Below are 15,323 nucleotides of genomic sequence, written 5' to 3'. Positions count from 1 at the left end.
TCCTAATTACCAACACTTAAATTGTTGCTTCCCTTCATTCTTTAGATGGGCTCCTGATTACCAACACTTGAATTGCTTCTTCCCTTCGTTCTCCAGGCGGGCTCCTGATTACCAACACTTGAACTGCTTCCCTTCGTTCTCCAGGTGGGCTCCTGATTACCAACACTTGAATTGCTGCTTCCCTTCGTTCTTCAGGTGGGCTCCTGATTACCAACACTTGAATTGCTTCTTCCCTTCGTTCTCCAGGCGGGCTCCTGATTACCAACACTTGAACTGCTTCCCTTCATTCACCAGGTTGGCTCTTGATTACCAACACTTAAACTTCTTCCCTTCGTTCTTCAAGTGAGCTCCTGATTACCAACACTTGAACTGCTTCCCTTCGTTCTCAAGGTGGGCTCCTGATTACCAACACTTAAACAGGTTCCCTTCGTTCTTCAGGCGAGCACCTTATTACCAACACTTGAACTGCTTCCATTCGTTCTTCAGGTGGGCTCCTGATTACCAACACTTGAGTTGCTGCTTCCCTTCGTTCTCCAGGTGGGCTCCTGATTACCAACACTTGAATTACTGTTTCCCTTCGTTCTCCAGGCAGGCTCGTGATTACCAACACTTAAATTGCTTCCGTTCGTTCTCTAGGTAGGCTCCTGATTACCAACACTTAAACTGCTTCCCTTCGTTCTTCAGGTGGGCTCCTTATTACCAACACTTGAATGCTTCCCTTCGTTCTTCAGGGGGGCTCCTGATTACCAACACTTGAATTGTTGCTACCCTTTGTTCTTCAGGTGGGCTCCTGATTACCAACACTTGCGCTGCTTTTGCTCGAAATTTGAACTGCTTCCCTTTGTTCTTCAGGTGGGCTCCTGATTGCTGAACTTGAACTACTTCCTCTTGCGACTGCTTTTCCTTTGAACCATGTCACGATCCAATTTCNGTTTGGTAGATGTGCACATCTGTGAGTGTTAATTGAATAGCGACCAAATATCTCTAAGAATTTGAAAGCTAGATCCCATTATCCAGGAGGGTCCTGAAAACTCCTAGTAAAATGACAGTTTAAAGCTACATTATATTTTCTAAAGGTATGACTTTTGCTAAATCTTGTTATCTAATGGAGGTCTTAAAGCTAAGTCCCATTATTCAGGAGGGTCCTGAAAATCAAAATCAAATCTCATCTTAAGAGTGACAATTTTAAGGCTAAATTATACTTCCCTACGGCACAACTTACACTAAATCTTGTTATCTAATGGAGGTCTTAAAGCTAAGTCCCATTATTCAGGAGGGTTCTGAAAATTTCGAATTGAATCCTATCCTAAGAATGAAAACTTCAAAGCCAACTTATATTTCTCTGGGGTAAGACTTATGCTAGATCTTATTACTCAATGAATGTTTTGAATTTTAAACTAGGTCCCATTATCCAGGAGGGTCCTGAGAAGCCGAGAATGAACTTACCTGAGCCGTGCTTTCTTCCTGGAGGATCTCTGTAGAACGAAAAAAATTCCTTGCCCCCTGAACCATGCTTTCCTCATGGATGGTTCCTGCAGATCGAACAAATTTTCTTTCCCCTTATCAAATCGCCTTTGTGCTGACAAAATTTTGGCACGACACTTAATAAAAAATCAAGCTTCACAGCTTTGATTTGGACATAGTCTTCGTCCCTGTTTTAAACAAAGAAAACTTGTGAGTTTAAACATGGTGGTTGGTTTGTGGCCTTGACTTTGAGGGTGATTGCTCCTTCACTTCCCATGATAACTTTGATTTCAACTCGAAAAACCTTGCTTGTTTATTGACTAGCCACTTTCTCTGTCACCCTTATCCCAGAAGATACCTCTGATCCGTTCAAACCCAACATCCTCTATCTGTTGCATTTTGCTCATGATTGGACATTTACCGAACCTTTGTATTTCACATGAATCCCAAATTACGTCAATTGCCGCCCACTCAGTGCGCATGTTGTTCTTTCCTGACCTAATCCACTGGCCTTGGCCTTGAGGTCTGTTGCTCCTTCACTTGCCATGATAACTTTGATTGCCGCTTGGAAGACCTTCCTTGTCCTTGGTTAAACACTTTCCCTGTCAACCTTATCACAGAGAATACCTTTGATCCGTTCACCCAACATCCTCTATATGTTGCATTGTTCATGAATTGATATGTACCAAACCTTTGTATTTCACATGAATCCCAAAGCACGTTGATTGTTACCGACTCAGTGCGCATGCTGTTCTTTCCTAACTTATGCCACTTTGATGTGCAAGACAGATTCCGCTTTGTACAATCAGAAAGCTGGTAGCATATTTTGAAGTCATTTCTCACTTGTTTTGACCAAACTGACTCAAAAGAGCACTTGAACAACAAAAGAGCAGAGTAGGGGGCAATGGAAAGACATGAGATCTAGCTAGAAAACTACAAAGAAACTTATCAGATGTGGATACCAACTCTAATGACCATGACACACATTTTTGGACTAATGGCCTAATCTGTCAAGAAAGTCTAATGTTCAACTCTTGTTGTACCTCTTCGCCGTGAAAATGGGCTTCAATGCTCCGATCATCCTAGCTTATTCACGATCCTCATTCGATGTGGAACAGGCCGAGCGCCTCGGTAGTAAATTAATGTATCTATGGTTCGCGCCATTCGATCCGCCGGCTATGCACAGTTTAATATTATGTTGGACCTACCGCGCCCCTTTTTCCCGCTTTAGACGGGGAAGTCCGGGTTTCGACATTCACGGGGGTGATAACTCATTTCCTTTTGGGAATTGGGTATTTTGGAGAGTCGCCACCTAACGGATTATGGTGCGTTAGGGCACCTAGAGTGATTAACTCTTAGATTGGTTTACATTACCAGAGATTAGGGTAAGGGCTCGAAGTAACCTCGAGGGGAAGGTGTCAGGCACCCTTCTTGGTCCACAACTCTGGGTCCCGGCCAAACTTATATTCACAAATTAGTCCATTACAAGTAAACAGTTGAATCAAATAGGTTGCAAGTAAAGCACGTTAGATAACTCAAGTAATAAGATTTAGACAAATTGTAAAACAAAGGTTTTAAAGGAATTGGTAAAGGAGGGGTCCTAGGTTGGGTATCCTATAGGATCACCCCACACAATATCCGGTAAACACTCCTCAATTAGGGGCTACACTTGACATTAGCGCGTAGTCATCATATCCCATATCTACCCTTCCCATCCCCATATTGGTCATGCAAAGCGAGTGTTTGGTCAACGATTTCTATTGCGTGCTGCTACCCGTCCCTTCCTAATGGTCCTGGAGGGAGTTAGGACCTCTACCTATAGGTGGTTCTAGACGTACCCCTAAGGTTTTAAAAAGGTGAAAATTCTAAGGCGACAATCAAAACACTTAGGACTTTCAGCACATAAAAGGGGAAATTAGAGGCTCAGAGTTTCCTCCTCAAACAAACACATAAGCAACACGACTCAAGCACAGTTAAGGTCTTTTATTAGACAATGTCCTAAGGCAGGATATCTAGGTGAATATGCAAAAGATGAACAACCTCTTTTAGACTCAGAAGTTACAACCCTAGCAGTTGCCTATGGATTTTTTAAGGCCTATTAGAATCAGAAAATATTAAGCAATAGAAACAGTTTCAGAGATACAGTTTTGAAGACGCCCCAAGGGCTTGCCTATACGCGGAGTGCTGATTAGCACATTTGTATAGAAACAAAGCAGGTTTTGAAACGGACTTCTTTAATACCTATAGGCATGATATCTAATAGGATCGAGGCAGTTTGAAAGAACTTGTTTCAGAAAATATGAAATACTTAATAAACTAATTCAGAAATGAACTAGGCATGGACTAAGTTGATTTATTAGAATAGTTTATATTGACAGGCAAAGTTTCAAATTTGGTTCCCTATAGGCATAATTTCTAACGTTCTTGATCTGATTTTAAGACATGCAGATATGATTTCTATTATGGAATTGTTTGAAACATATAGGCATGGTTTCTAGCATAGTGAGATAAACATGACAAGATGTAAAGCCCTATGAACATGATTTCTACTTGATAAGGCAATCGAATTTAAGCATGAAGACCTAGGAGCATGATTTCTATTGGAAAAACAATCAGATTTAAACATGAAATCCTAGGAGCATGATTTCTACTTAGTAGAGCAAACAGATTTAAAAGTAAAGTCATATGAGCATGAATTCTACCCGAATTACCCCATAAAACATGTATTTACCCACCCTTTTTCACTAAATACCCTAATATCTATTTACAAGTTATTACAGACCAATGAATGAATTACATAAGTAAATAAAACATCAAGCAGCTATTCTATAGGGAGCCTCCGATTAGGCCCAGATTTCCCAAAGCCTCCAATGGCCTCATATGCCTCAATTCCATAGACAAAGTCAGAGTCTAGGTGCATCAAAGTTCCCTAAGGATCTCAAGGATCCCGGGCAGTGCTTACACCAAGACTTAGTAACCAAGAATTGAACAAGTGTAGTGTGGAAAGGCCAGCCTCAGTATGCCAGGGTTCAGAGGGTTCTCAAGAGGATCCCAAGGCAGTACACATACTAGAGGGGGCAGAACTTATTGACTAAGAGTAGAGTGAAAGTGATCGACACAAGTTGAAGGGTTTTAGTAAAACTGTATTAAAACAAAAGTCTTTTTCAAAGTAATTTAGTAAAGCAATGGAGACTGTTTGAAAAGTGATTGAAGAAATGAACAGAAGTCCCAAACATCTTAGGATAGGTTTATACATAGACCATTCACAGAACCAAGTAAACTCAGTAGTCACACACAGGGGTCGAGGGGTTTGGGATACATAGAACACTTGACTTCAAACACATAACCCAGCAAAGATCTAGGACTGGTTTAGACATGCTCAGAAACAGCTGACCGGGCATAGTCACAAAACCAGACCCAAAGAACAAGATCATTTACAGGGGTGATAGGGATATAGGTGGTTCATGGAGCACATGATGGAAAGCACACAGCAAGTGAGGGATAATTGGTAAGACATGCTCAGAAACACACATAAGGGGAAATATACTGATCTCAAGGGAGGGGAAGACATGATAACATGCTAATAATGTAACCCTCAACTACAAGTTTCACAACAAAACCACAAATAGAAGCAAACTAGAAACAAGATGAACTGAAACAATAAGAGAATCATATTGTTGTTGGGAACTTTGAATTGAAACTAGGACATACCCATAAAGAGGATAGTGAGAAGAATGAAAGAACAAGAGAACACAAATGGTTAAGCCTTGGCTTGCAGCCGGCTAACTTAGAGCAGTAGCNGTCTTCTCGGGGTCCGAGAGTCCTTCAAGCAGTTCTCCAGTCCTCATAGAATTTCTAGGCATGCACCTGTGCACCCAGATCAACAACCGTCAAATTTTCAATGAAAAAGTTGGTAGAGAGAAAACTGACTACAACAAGAATCTTTGTATTTCTGTCAATGGCAATTGATAATTCCGTTAACTCCCCGGCAACAGCGCCAAAATTTGATCACGCCCAACTATGCCTTAGAAAAAGGACTCTGCGGGCGTTGCAAATATAACCCGAGTATTATGCCAGGGTCGAATCCACAGAGAGTTAACCTATCAACCGCTATCTTCAGACCCACTAAGTCTTCAGAACCAGCTTCCCAAATATTCAAATTCTCAGTTGAGTGTTCTTTAATAACTAGCTTGCAAGTAACTAAATGGTTGTAACTAAATTAAAAGGGTTGTAAACAATTATGAGAAAAAGCTAAGGCAATGATTTCCCCTATTGATGGAATTCCTTCTGTTTATGCTCATACAAATTTACCCACACCTCTCTATCAATCATGAACGCTAATCTTACCGCAAATCTCTCCCGAGTAATTACAGTAATCTACTATTGCACTCTCCCGAGATACACTAGCTTGCTTTATTTTTAGCACAATTCAATTTAGATTGCACCCAAGGCTTCGTTATTCCTAATCCCGCCTTTAAACCCGCAATTATAGATTCCTCTAATAATCTAGGAGTGGTGTTGTTCAACAATACCCTAAATATGCACTCTTTTCCAAGTTATGCACACTAAATAGGCACGGCTAATTGAGGATTCTGTCAATTAACTACAACGAACACGAAGTTGAACAAATAAAGATAAACTAGCAATTTGTATTCACATAAACAAGAAGTTCATCACCCAATAGGTTCCATCAAAGCCTTAGACAAGGAATTTAGCTACTCATAGATATGGGAGAATAAACTAAGCTTGAATTCATCATAAAATCAAAAGAAAAGAAGAAAGATGTTTAGAGTATTTTCTCACAATGGTTTTCCTTGCTAAGAAACCTAAATAATCAATACATGCCTCTCTTGGGCGAAGTCTAATGTTTTAAATAGGGTTTAGGTCTAAAAATTCCGTAATTGACACTTTGGTCCCTGAAGTTTACTGCGCCTGCCGCGGTTCTGCCGCGGTCGCGGTAGAACCGCGGCCAAACACCCTCGCGGAATCTCCAATCTTCAGCAGCTGCTTCCCACCGCGGTTCTGCCGCGGTCGCGGTGGAACCGCGGTGGGCCCAGTTCTCTGAATCTTCGGCCTGTTTTTTGCACGCGTCACTTGGAAAATTTCACAGTTGGCCTCTTTTTCATCACTTTTGACTCCAAAACTGCTCCTTAGCCTTCTTTATACATATATCACCTACAAATCATGAAAATCACTAATAAGAGCATTTTGTCATCACTTTTAGCATTAAAAACTACATAAGAAGGTGATTATTTAAGGCGTGATTATAGTCAAATTCACCTATTATCAAATACCTATAGGCATGATATCTAATGAGATTGAGGCAGTACTTGTTTCAGGAAATATGAAATACTTAATAAAACCAATTCAGAAATAAACTAGTCATGGACTAAGTTGATTTATTAGACTAGTTTATATTGACAGGTAAAGTTTCGGATATGGTTCCCTATACGCATAATTTCTAACGTTGTTGATCTGATTTTAAGACATGCAGACATAAACACTTGCCATAACATAATTTGGATTAATTTCTATAGGCATGACATCTATTAGTTAATCTGATTGAAGGCATGATTATTTAGAACCTATAAGCATGGTTTCTAAACATGACTGAATGTGAAACCTTATAAACATGATTTCTACTTGGTGAGACAATCGAATTTAAGCATGAAGGCCTAGGAGCATGATTTTTATTGGAAAAACGATCAGATTTAAACGTGAAGTCCTAGGAGCATGATTTCTACTTAGTAGAGCAAACAGATTTAAAAGTAAAGTCCTATGAGCATGATTTCTACCCGAATTACCCCATAAAACATGTATCTATCCACCTTTTTCACTAAATACCCCAAAATCCGTTTACAAGTTATTACAGACCATTGAATGAATTACATAAGTAAATAAAAAATTAAGAAGCTATTCTATAGGGAGCCTCCGATTAGGCCCAAATTTCCCAAAGCCTCCAATGGCCTCATATGCCTCAATTCCATAGACAAAGTCAGAGTCTAGGTGCATTAAAGTTCCCTAAGGATCCCAAAGATCCCGGGTAGTGCTTACACCTAGACTTAGTAACCAAGAATTGAACAAGTACAGTGTGGAAAGGCCAGCCTCAGTATGCTAGAGTTTAGAGGGTTCTCAAGAGGATCCCAAAGCAGTACATATACTAGAGGGGGTAGAACTTATTGACTAAAAGTAGAGTGAAAGTGATTAACACAAGTTGAAAGGTTTTAGTAAAAATTGTATTAAAATAAAAGTCTGTTTGAAAGTAATTTAGTAAAGCAATGGAGACTGTTTGAAAAGAGATTGAAGAAATGAACAGAAGTCCCAAACATCTTAGGATAGGTTTATACATAGACAATTCACAGAACCAAGTAAACTCAGTAGTCACACACAGGGGTCAAGGGGTTGGGATACATAGAACACTTGACTGCAAACACATAACCCAGCAAAGGTCTAGGACTGGTTTAGACATGCTCAGAAACAGCTGACCAGGCATAGTCACAAAACCAGACCCAAAGAACAAGATCATTTACAGGGGTGATAGGGATATAGGTGGTTCATGGAGCACATGATGGCAAGCACACAACAAGTAAGGGATAATTGGTAAGACATGCTCAGAAACACACATAAGGGGAAATATACTGATCTCAAGGGAGGGGAAGACATGATAACATGCTAATAATGTAACCCTCAACTACAAGTTTCACAACAAAACCACAAATAGAAGCAAAGTAGAAACAACATGAACTGAAACAATAAGAGAATCATATTATTGTTGGGAAATGAATTGAAACTAGGACATACCGGTAAAGAGGATAGTGAGCAGAATGAAAGAACAAGAGAACACAAATGTTTAGCCTTGGCTTGCAGCCGGCTAACTTAGAGCAGTAGCAAGTAGCAATAGAGAGAGCAGAAATTTTTAAGTATGAGAGATAATTTTTTAACCAAGTGTTCGTCTCTATGTGTGTTAATGAGAGAGCATATATATAGTTTTAAATTAGGTAGAATAATAAGGTAAGAATCAAAGTTAAGAAGTAATTATAGAACTAGGTATCAATTAGTGTAAAATTAGTCGAAGTACTCCCTTAATTAAGGGAGTTAATTTCAAACGGTAAAAACAAATAAGGAAAGAGATCACATAAGACATGGAATATAACACACAAGGAAATAATTTCAGCATAGTGCAAGTATAGAACATGTAATTAAGGCTTTGTACATAATATTCCAATTAAGGAAATAACATAAGAGTTAGTTGACAGCATAGTCGACCATAAAATAAGGCGAGAAAAAATAACTTAGAGGTTGAAAATCAGTATAGAATACAAGAGATTAGAAGGATATCAATCACAGGGAATCAAGGATTCCGAGGGACAATAGTACTGATTTAGGGGGAAATTATCATAAATTTCTATGAACAAACGGAATAAACACACAATAGGCAAGAAGAGGCAAAAACCAGAAACCCTAATAGCATAGTAGGGTAAAAATCACACAAAATCAGGGATTTGATATAACAAGTACTGATTAGAGGAGTTAACAGAATAAACATAGTATAGGCAGAATAAGCAAAAATTAGAAACCCTAATGGGCATAGTAGGGTAAAAATCACACAAAACTAAGGATTCATGAGAAACAAGCACGCATATAGATTAGACGAACAAATCATCAAATACAGACTCAGAACCCAAGGTTAAGACCAAGAACTAGGGTTTTCAACATAGACGAATTGAAAAAGGAGAAAAACACAGAATCGGTCGAGATATGCAAAGGATAGAGGTTTAAACATGAAGCAACGATTTAAATAGAGTGTAGAAAATGTTCCGAAAACCCTAACTTTTAAAAGAATGTAAAAGAACTCGCAATCGATGATTTTTCGCAAAAGAGGTTTGAGAACAGTGTAAAACATAGAAAGAACAGACTCGAATCGTTAAAAAATAGCCCAGATCTAAGAGATACAAACGAAAATTAGGGTTTCAAAAGAAACCCAAATAGAGATGGAAGAACCTGCTTAAAACTTCAAAGATCGTAGCAAATATAGTGTGACTTTGCCCAAAATCACACCGGAGTAGCCATGAACAGCCAATACAGTAATCCTAGATACAAGTCGGCGTGGCCCAGGGCTCTTAAAGGCCTCATAGAGGATGAGCAATGCAATGGTGGAACCATTGGAGGCTTGGGTTTGAAGGATGGCCGCCGGAGAAGACCGGAGAAGGGAGGCGGTTGAAAAGGGTTTAGGGTTAGGTTGAGAGAAGAGAGGAGATGAGAGCATCTGAGGGCGGCGGGCTGTAAGGAAAATGACTAGGGTTAGGGGTCGTTTTAATTAAAAAAGGAAAGGGATCGTATGGACCGTTGATTTGGGAGATCAATGGCCAGGATTTGATCGGGTAGATGGGTTTTGGGTTTGGGTAAGTGTATATAGGGTTTGGGTCGAGTAATTTGGTAGGAAATTGGGCTGAGGTTGGATTCAATTTAGGCTACAATTGAAAGCCAAATCTGGCTATAATTTAAATAGCCAATTTTCCTTATTTTAATTTATAATACATTATAAACAATTTCTAAAAAATAGATTTGTGTACCAAAATTATTTAAAATATATATTTATCATTTTAAAAATATATGGACCAATTTTACGCATATAAAAATGTAATTATCCATTAAATGGGCTAACATTGCAATTATATGCAATTTAGTTTAAAAAAAATACCAAATGAGATTATAAAAATGCACAAAAAATTAAATGAATAAATAATCATTAAAATAATTTGGGAAATAATTATTGGGGGTTTTATGAATAAAAGGGAAGGAAATAAATTAATTTAAATCCTTAAAATTATGGGAAAAATTGTAAAAAAAATCCTGTACATGCTTATATATGCATGTATATGCTATTTTGAAGGTATTTATGCATATTTAAAATATATAGTGAAAAATTGGATATCAACAGTTGCCTCTCTTTACCCGGGAAGGATGAAAGAATTTTTGGGTAAAGAAATGATGGCCAATTTTGACCGGACGGGGATGTTTTGAAAGACAGAGGCCGGACTTCGGTCTTTGAGTTGCCTACATATCCCTGGTTTTACAGGAATCAGGCCATGTGTAGTTTTGGATTCATCTGCGGAATATGCCGATGAAATTACTGCATGATCGGACACGCGATGCGGAAGTGGCTACGGTGAGCGGTTGAGGCTCGGGATAGTTGGAGGGAACTGAAGCGAGATTGCTCCTGCTAGGATAGCGGTTGCTTACTGGTTACCTGCAGATAAATGATGCTACAAACGTATTTTTGCGAAATTTTAAATATGATGCAAATTCCCTTCGGACCATGAGGGTTGTCTTCGGACGGTTAAAGATAACGTCCTTGGACCATGCCGTTCTGGGCCATGAATTGTTTAGTGAGGAATTCGCAGGCCATGAAATGGTGTTCTCGGGCTATGAAAATGGTGCCTCCGAACCGTGACGCCTTTGAATAATGATATGCAAGATTGAGGGATCCTCAGGCCATGGCATGGTGTCTTCTGGCTATGAGGATGGTGCGTTTAGAATATGACGCCTTCGGATAGGTTGGCGATATTTCAGCCCATGATATGCAATAATATGATGTTACCAAGACACTGCTTAGTCTTGCGAAATGGAGGACAGAGCTTAGCCCGATTGGAAAGCAATTAGATAGTAAAATAGAGCAATGTCTGTGCAAAGGGACAGTGCTTAGTCCCATGCGATTGTGGAGGCAAGGATGAGCCTCATGCAAGTAGGGAGTCAAGGATTAGACTCATGCAGTTATGGAGGCAAGGATTAGCCTCATGCAGATGGAGGCAAGGATTAGCCTCATGCAAATAGGGAGTGACGTATTAGACTCATGCAAATATGGAGTCAAGGATTAGACTCATGCAAGTGGGGAGGCAAGGATTAGCTTCATGCAAGTATGGAGTCAAGGATTAGACTCATGCAAATAGGGAGGTAGGGATTAGCCTCATGGAGCCAAGGATTAGACTCATGCAAATGGGGAGGCAGGGATTAGCCTCATGGAGTCAAGGATTAGACTCATGCAAATGGGTAGGCAAGGATTAGCCTCATGCAAGTATGGAGGCAAAGATTAGCCTCATGCAAATGTGGAGTCAGGGATTAGACTCATGTAAGTATGGAGGCAGGGATTAGCCTCATGCAAATCTAGAGTTAGGGATTAGACTCATGCAAATAGGGAGGCAGGGATTAGCCTTATGCAGAGAGCAAATAGCAAATAAGAGTAGTGTATTTCTTAGCTGGAAATGTATTCGATGTCTGACGAGCTGATGGATAGTGAATTATCTTTGTGTACACATGTTTCGCGAATGCTACCGTTACGTCAAATGTTCCTGCATTCAAAGAAAAATCATAAGTTTTATGAGGGGAAGGTTGGTTCGTGCTCCTGTCTGCTGGCTTTGCTTTGCTCCGATCTGAAAGCCTTTCGAGTTCCCCTGGGTGACACCTGGCTGTTATGGAAATAGAGCTTTTCAAAAATATGCAATTATTGATAAAAATAGAGTTGCTTTGGAAATGTATTAATATATCAAGTAACTTTTTTGATGAACTAGTGATTGTGACACATTTCAAAAGCGTTGCAGCTATCTTTTATTGGAATTTTGAGGGTCCTCCTCAAAATTCTGTCCCAGTTTGGTAGATGTTCTTTAACTGTCTGCGGATGATAGACCTTGCTGAATCTTCTTCGGAATTTTGAGAATCCTTCTCAAAATTCTGCCCCAGTTCTTGACTGATTACTGACTGTTTGACATGTGTTGGCGTTGGCTGGACTTGCTCCAGAATTTTGAGGACCCTCCTAAAAATTCTGCCCCAGTTTCTGATCTTGGGGGAAATCAAAATTTTATTATGATATGACCGAACCCATAAGGCTGCCTACGTATCCCCTCTTAAACGGGAATCAGGTCAAGCGTAGTTCAATTATATCAGAAGAGAAAATGTAAAGTATCTAAGCATAGTATCTCTTGACTACGTCTGAATTTATCGGTTTCAGCCAGACTTCTCCGTCCATTTCTGCAAGTATGAGTGCTCCTCCTGTCAGTACCATGTGAACCATGTATAGACCTTGCCAGTTGGGAGAGAATTTCCCTTTGGCTTCATCTTGATGTGGGAAGATTTTCTTCAATACTAGCTGTCTTGGTGCGAACTGTCTTGGTTGGACTCTTTTGTTGAAAGCTCTGGACATTCTGTTTTGATAGAGTTGGCCGTGACATACTGCGTTCATTCTCTTTCCGTCGATAAGGGCCAATTGTTCATAGCGGCTCCGTATCCTCTCCGCATCGCTGAGTTCAGCTTCCTGTATGACTCTTAAAGAAGGAATCTCTACCTCGGCTAGGATGAAAGCCTCGGTACCATAAACCAGCATGTAGGGTGTTGCCCCAGTTGATGTGCGAACCGTGGTGCGGTACCCTAACAGAGCAAAGGGTAACTTCTCATGCCATTGCTTGTGGTTATCTACCATTTTCCTTAGTATCTTCTTAATGTTTTTGTTGGCGGCTTCTACGGCTCCATTCATCTGAGGTCTGTAGGCTGTAGAATTCTTGTGCTTGATTTTGAAAGTTTCACATATAGCTTTCTTCAGATCACTGTTGAGATTGGCAGCATTGTCAGTATTAACGGACTCAGGAACTCCGAGTCGGCAGATAATACGATCCTTGACAAAATCTGCGACGACTTTCTTGGTTACCGCTTTGTAAGATGCAGCTTCTACCCATTTTGTGAAGTAATCAATGGCTACCAGAATAAACCTGTGTCCGTTTGAAGCAGTGGGCTCAATCGGACCAATAACATCCAGGCGGCGAATGGCCAAGGTGAGCTTGTCGCATTGAGCTCATTTGGTGGAACTTTTATTATATCAGCGTGTACTTGACACTGAAGGCACTTGCAGACATACCGGATGCAATTTGTCTCCATGGTCATCCTGAAGTAACCTGCCCTGAGTATCTTCTTAGCCAGAACGAAACCATTCATGTGTGGACTGCAGGTCCCAGCATGCACATCCTTAAGTAGCTTAGAAGCTTCCTTCGCGTCGACACACCTTAGTAACCCCAAATCAGGAGTTCTTATGTACAAGTTCCCTTCGCTGTGGAAGAAGTGATTTGACAATCTCCGGAGCGTGCGTTTCTGAGTGTGATTTGCATGCTCCAGGTATTCTCCTTTTGATAAGTATTCTTTGATGTCATGGAACCAAGGCTTTCCATCAGCTTCTTCCTCGACATGAGCATAGTAAGCTGGCTGATTATGGATCCTCACCGGAATGGGATCAATGTAGTCCTTATCTGGATGTTGTATCATGGATGACAAAGTGGCTAATGCGTCAGCAAACTCATTCTGAATTCTGGGCACGTGTCGGAATTCTATCTTTGTGAACCTCCTTTTCAATTCTTGCACATGGTGCAGATATGGCAATATCTTGGAATTCTTGGTGGCCCACTCTCCTTGTACCTGGAGCACAAGCAAATCTGAGTCACCGATCACCAGCAACTCCTGAACGTTCATGTCGACTGCCATGTTGAGCCCTAGTATGCAGGCTTCATATTCCGCCATGTTGTTAGTGTAGGGGAATCTGAGTTTAGCAGATATCGGATAGTGCTAACCCGTTTCTGATACCAAAACTGCTCCAATGCCCACTCCTCTGAAATTTGCGGCTTCATCAAAGAACATCCTCCAACCGTCGTATGCTTCGGTAATGTCTTCCCCTGCGAAAGACACTTCTTCATCAGGAAAATACGTTTTCAAGGGTTCGTATTCTCCTCCCACTGGATTTTCAGCAAGGTGATCTGCCAATGCTTGTTCCTTGACCGCCTTTTGAGTTACATAGATGATATCGAACNCGTTCGCACCCTTGACCTCGCGTTCGCGTAGAGTTATCTGGCCCTGGGGACTTAGCCTCATTTTTCCTCTTCGCGTTCGCATTAGTACCTTCGCGTTCGCGTAGACCAAATCCTGGACTCCCCAGCCTTTTCTCTTCGCATTCGCACCCTTCATATCGCGAACGCGATGGTATGTCAAGTCTACCCTTCGCGAACGTGACCTTCCTTTCGCGAACGCGAAGGATAATTTTGCCCAGTTATATTTTTAATTTCCAGAACAGTGTAGTTACGGGATTTTCATAAACACTCACGAACTCCTTCTTCTCCAAGGTCCTTAGGCATCCATTGAAGCTCTCCTTCACCAACACTTCTTGGGTTAGTAAATTTCAACTCGTTTTCTTCAGTTTCCATCAATATCTATTGAATTCCTAAGCCTAAAACATGTAATTTAGGGTAGAAATTGGGGGAAATGGGTAGAGTTAGGGCTTTTTGAATTTTCTTGATTTAGACCTCGTTTGGGGTCGAATTTGAACATAAATTATATATTCCGGCTCGTGGGTGAATGGGGGATATGAACTCGGTCCGAACCTCGTGTTTTGACCAAGCGGGCCCAGGGTCAATTTTTGGGATTTTGGGAAGAAAGCTTGGAAATCTATAATTAGGCGTTGGGTTTGATTTGTTTAGCATATATTAATATTATGAAGTCATTATTGTATAGATTTAATTGAGTTGGAGCCGAATTCGAGAGGGAAAGCGGTTGTTGTGGATTGATTTGGCCGTGGAAGTTGAGGTAAGTGTTTGGTCTAACCTTAGCTTGAGGGAATAGGAGTTGAGTCTTACTTGCTACTTGCTAATTGTCGAGTACGATGTATAGGCATGGTGACGAGTATCTATACATTGGTGTCTAGCATGACCGTGAGTCCTTATTTTGCGAATGTTTTGGTTTTGTTATAACTTCCATGCTTAATTGATGACTCCTATATGTTGTAAAGAGTATGTGAAAGGAATTGTGATCTTTATACTTCGTGGAGCGTT

At 40.4% G+C, this 15,323-nt stretch overlaps 1 pseudogene; it reads right to left on the bottom strand.

The window, feature by feature from the left end:
- The window catches only part of LOC109212716, a 21,334-nt pseudogene extending 6,871 nt beyond the window's left edge, over nt 1-14,463 (bottom strand).
- Nucleotides 14,464-15,323: the final 860 nt, after the last annotated feature.

The sequence above is a fragment of the Nicotiana attenuata genome, unplaced genomic scaffold (genome assembly GCF_001879085.1).
Source record: "Nicotiana attenuata strain UT unplaced genomic scaffold, NIATTr2, whole genome shotgun sequence".
Taxonomy (NCBI): Eukaryota; Viridiplantae; Streptophyta; class Magnoliopsida; order Solanales; family Solanaceae; genus Nicotiana; species Nicotiana attenuata.
This window is presented reverse-complemented; position numbering and strand designations above follow the sequence as displayed.